This window comes from Suncus etruscus, chromosome 8 (assembly GCF_024139225.1).
Source record: "Suncus etruscus isolate mSunEtr1 chromosome 8, mSunEtr1.pri.cur, whole genome shotgun sequence".
Lineage (NCBI taxonomy): Eukaryota > Metazoa > Chordata > Mammalia > Eulipotyphla > Soricidae > Suncus > Suncus etruscus.
In genome coordinates this window covers 12,523,790-12,528,578 of record NC_064855.1, presented here as the reverse complement: position 1 = coordinate 12,528,578, position 4,789 = coordinate 12,523,790, and positions in this window count along the sequence as shown.

Genomic DNA, 4,789 nt, shown 5'->3' with positions numbered 1-4,789 from the left:
AGAAAAAGGGAGGAAAGCCCCAGGGAAAGCCTTCTGTGTGTGGATGCCGCTACCCAGTGACCCAACAAGGTGGAACAGTTTTGGGGAATCTCTCCAAGCACAGGAGGGAAGAGAGAGATAGACAGACAGAGACAGAGAAAGAGAGACAGAGACAGAAACAGAGAGACATAGAGAGATGTAGACAGAACAGAGACAGACAGAGACAGAAAGAGTTAGAAACAGAGAGACAGAGAGACAGACAGAGAGACAGAGGAGAGAGACAAAGAGAGGAGAGAGACAGAGAGAGAGAGAGAAGAAATTAAGTACACTTATACTTTGTATACTTTTTTCTGAAGCCTGTTGCCACTGCCTAGGGGTTTCAAAAAGAGGGAGAGAGATGAAAATTCACCCGCCAGATGCAGCCAATAGAGGCCCTGGTACAAAAATGAAAGAAAGAGGGATAGATGCAAAGTAGATATTATTGCTCCGATGCTTTATCTCTGGTCACCCATTAGCCAGCAGGCGCTGCTCTGGTCACTCACTATTCTGGGGCCCCTCAGAACAGTCAAATTTTTCCTTTTATATCCAACATGACAGGAGGCATGTCCATGAGTGTGTTCAGGGGACGTGTCCAGATTCAACAGTCATTACAGTGGGGTTATCCAAAGGGCATTTCCAAGTCCAACTTCCATACACCCACCCACCCACCCACCCACCCTCCAAGGAGGAGGTTCCCTGGAGGAAAAGTGTGAGCTGGGTTATGGGAGAGCACTGGATCTTGACACACTACAGGAGCACCAAGCAAGGAAATTTGCTTCAGACTCAAGATTTAGGAAGAGGATAAGAGGACAGGGAGTGGGTTCAGATGACAGGTTCCAAGGAATCTCATCTCAATATCTGTCAGTCTTCCGAAGCCCACTTTCTCAAGCTGTCTGCACAAGCTGTCTGTGTTTCATGGATCCCCATATTTTTGGGAGGTTTTTTGGGGGTCACACCCGGCAGTGCTCAGGGGTTACTCCTGGCTCTAGGCTCAGAAATTGCTCCTGGCAGGCTCAGGGGACCATATGGGGATGCCGGGACTCGAACCACCATCCTTCTGGATGCAAGGCAAACGCCTTACCTCCATGTTATCTCTCTGGCACCGATCCCCATATCTTTTATATTTTCAATGTGGCCATTGGCTTCCCCTCCAAGTAAATGTGCATTTTCTTCTTTCATTTCCTCAATTCACTCTTGCATAGGATTAAAGAGAGTCTACTCCTTACAGCTGTTTAAACATCCCAACCCTGCTCCCTAATCTGTCACTCTACCCAAATTTTCCTATAGCTACTACATTTCATAAACCCAGCCTTCTAACCAAACTTCATGACCTGTCTTTCTAGAAAGAGGCCATCGACATTTTATTACCAAGGTTATTCACACACACTCTCTTGCCAAGTAATGCCTCCTTCTTCCTGGAGCACCTCTGAGTTTTATTATTCTTAAAGAACCTGCCAAGACCCCCAAAAAAAGCCTTAACATCTGGGTTCTTGCTTAATCTTCACACCAGTAAGATGTGTGAGAATTATCATCCATCTCTAGTTGAGAAAACGCGGGCAAGAACCAAAGAGCTGGCTAAGGGACAAGCGTCTTACTTTAGAGCAAAATTAAGGTTGCAAGAGCAAACCCTTATGGCATCAAAGTACTGTAGTACCTAGATTACTCTGGCTCTGTGCCTGGATTCTCAGCATCTGTGCACTGCTTTGTGGTGGTGAGTGGGTCGCTTTACCAAATAATGTGAGCAGAGATCTTAAGAATTCTTATGACCTGTATAGTATATTATATTATTGGTATTCACCTCCCACCCTAGGGTGGATACAATAATTGATTAGGGTAGGATCAGTATGATAAAAATCTTATGGAAATGTTTTCATATATAACAATGATCTTATCTTCAAGTTTTAGGATGACAGTCTAAAGTGCCTGACTGTACAAGGGTGTCACCATGCAGGATGAACAGCACCCTTGCTCTCCTACCAACCATTTTCCATTATGCCCTCTCTATGAAGAAGATTGATATAGGTTTAAAAAAGCATTTGACGATGAATCATGCAAAATAATCCTCGCCGGGACTTCAGAAGCTGCACATGAAAAAATGTAGCACATCTTTCATGTGTTTGTTGACCATCTACAAGAGTTTGGTGAAATATCTACTTAGAGTCTTGACCCATTTTTCAATCTGGCTAATTGGGGCATTTGTGGTGATGTAAAGTTGTATGGGTTGTTTATATAGTTTGGATATTAATAATTTTATTCAGTAGGATGGCTACATTAGTTTTCTTTTGGTATATGTGAGTTAGTGTTACGGGGCCATCTCCAGTGATGCTCAGGAGACCATGTAGCATCAGGGATCAAACCCAGACCTCTAGATCTCACAAATACAAAGAAGGCACTCAGCCCTTTGAGTTCTCTCTCCTGCCCTACCACTGGTTTGAACTTCCACTGTGTAGAAATTTTTCCACTGGTTTGAATTTCCACTGTGTAGAAATTTTTCAGTTTGATGTAGTCCCATTTGTTTATACTCTTTTATTTCTCTTGCTGAGACACATCCACAAAGTTATAGCTAAGGCAAGTGTTAAAGAGCTTAGGACCTATGCTTTCTTCTAATATATTTTATGGTTTCAAATCTCCTACACAATTCCTTAGTCTATTTTGAATGAATTTTGTATAAAATGAGTCACATGAGCTGATTTGGCTGAAAATGGCATCCCCACACTATACTTGTAAAAACTGTTAGGTTTTGCTTCTTTTGAAATAAATCATGAATCCCATATTTGGGGATCCCAGGCCATTTTGACTCCATTGAAAGATAAAAGTTAGAAGGCCTGGGGTCCAATTCTGTTTCTATCACTAATTGGCCAAGCAAAAGAAATATCTCTGTCTCAAATTCTTCTTCTCCAGTGGCAAAAAGAACTGGATTCAATGTACATCCCCCACACACACACTTACAGCAGATCTTGACTTGCCTTCAACCATTGGTCAAACCCTTGCCCAGTCCCCAAATGACCAATTATTGCACCTATAATTGGCTTGGCCCACTGGAATGCTTCTTAATTGTAGATCAGAGCTTCCCTACAGGTAAAGTTAATCAGCTTATTGGGGTGAGGGGAGAGAAAGAGGGCTCAAGAGCTGAATCTCATTAACACCAAATGCTAAACAATTGATTTAGTCATTCCAATTTCATACCAGAGCTCCTCACATATACCATTAATTTATGTTCTAGTGCAAGATTCTGAAACTGCATAAGGAATTATTTAGACTCTATTTCTTTTATTATCCCATAACAGAAACTGCAAAGAAATTTTAGAATGTGGGCACTATTGTTTTCCTCCCACATTTATTCACAAGGAAAGCTACCTGGACTTTCAAAGTAAGGGTATTTCTATAGTAACTCTTTTCTGGCTGTGGGTTTGGTGGCAGTGGATCAAAATCCCAGCTAAGTTTTGCAGTTATAACTTGATTTTTATTTTGGTTAGTATCAATCCAGACCAAAAAAAAATAAGTGTCTGGATAAACAATGTGAAGTTGGCTTTTGTAAGTAAATTAGATATTTTGAGAGGAAGAAAAAGGGAGGAAAGGAAAACTCTAATTTCTCTTTTTTCTCCAGATTCATGCTTCTCCCCCAGAGGTCGCTGCTGTAGACAACTTGTGTTTTTAGAATGTGTGGGCCCCTATCTGGGTAGTGGTCTTAAAATGGAAAACCTAGCCTACTTTTCTCCATGCTGAGGAAGTCTGACGTTGCCTAGCATTTGTAAAGTATATGTGTGTGCATGCCTGAGTGTACATGTTCATGAAAATGTTAATGCTAGATGGAGGATCATATACAATACAAATAACAAGCAATCTATTCTTTATTTTAATTTTATTTTATTTGGGTGAGTTGGGACACAGTCAGCAGTTCTCAGAGGTTTACTCCTGACTCTGTGTTCATAAATTATCCCTGGCAGGCTCAAGGGACCATATGGAATGTCATGGATCAAACCCAAGTCCAGCATGTGCATAGCAAATGCTCTCTCCACTGTACTATTGCTCCAACCCCAATCTATTCTTCATCATGAAGCTCATTTTGTCCATTGACTTTCATTCCATGACTCTTCCCAATCTCTTGTCTCCAGGTCTATTATGAAAGATGGTACACTTGGGGCTCCAAGTGTCATTGCCTGTCCTTGCTGATTATACCAAATGGCATAACCTAATAACCTCCTGACACTGAGCTATTTCTCTGGCTAGTCACGTAGCAATGAAATCAATGAAGGGGAGGGGAGGACTGGCCCACACAGAGGCTAGGGGCACCCATCATGTTGCCTAGAAGGACAGAGGGGCCAATTTAAACTAACCCCAGCATGCATGTCAGTAAATTCAGAGTTGGGGGAAAAGCAGTATTATGACTGTTATACAGAATTTTCAGCACGGAGAGCTGAAATTAAAAATTTTCAGCATGGGGAGCTGAAATTAAAAAATAACTTCAAGGGGAAGAGATGATAGCAACCAGAGTGAAAGGAAGGGGTGCATGTCTGTTATCTGAGTTCACTTTTATGCTTGTGGCTGATCATTTGTCCCAGCACCACTTGTTGTGAAATCTGACTCAAATTCATTTCTTTAGAAGCTGCATCTATTTTGGATTATTTGGTCTTGCGTAAAAAAACAAATCACAAAGTACCTGGAACCCTAATTAGTAATGATCAAGTAACATTCATTTACATCCTCTGCTGCAAATCTCCATAAATTCCCACCCATAATGAGATACAAACAGGGAACAAACCCACAGACT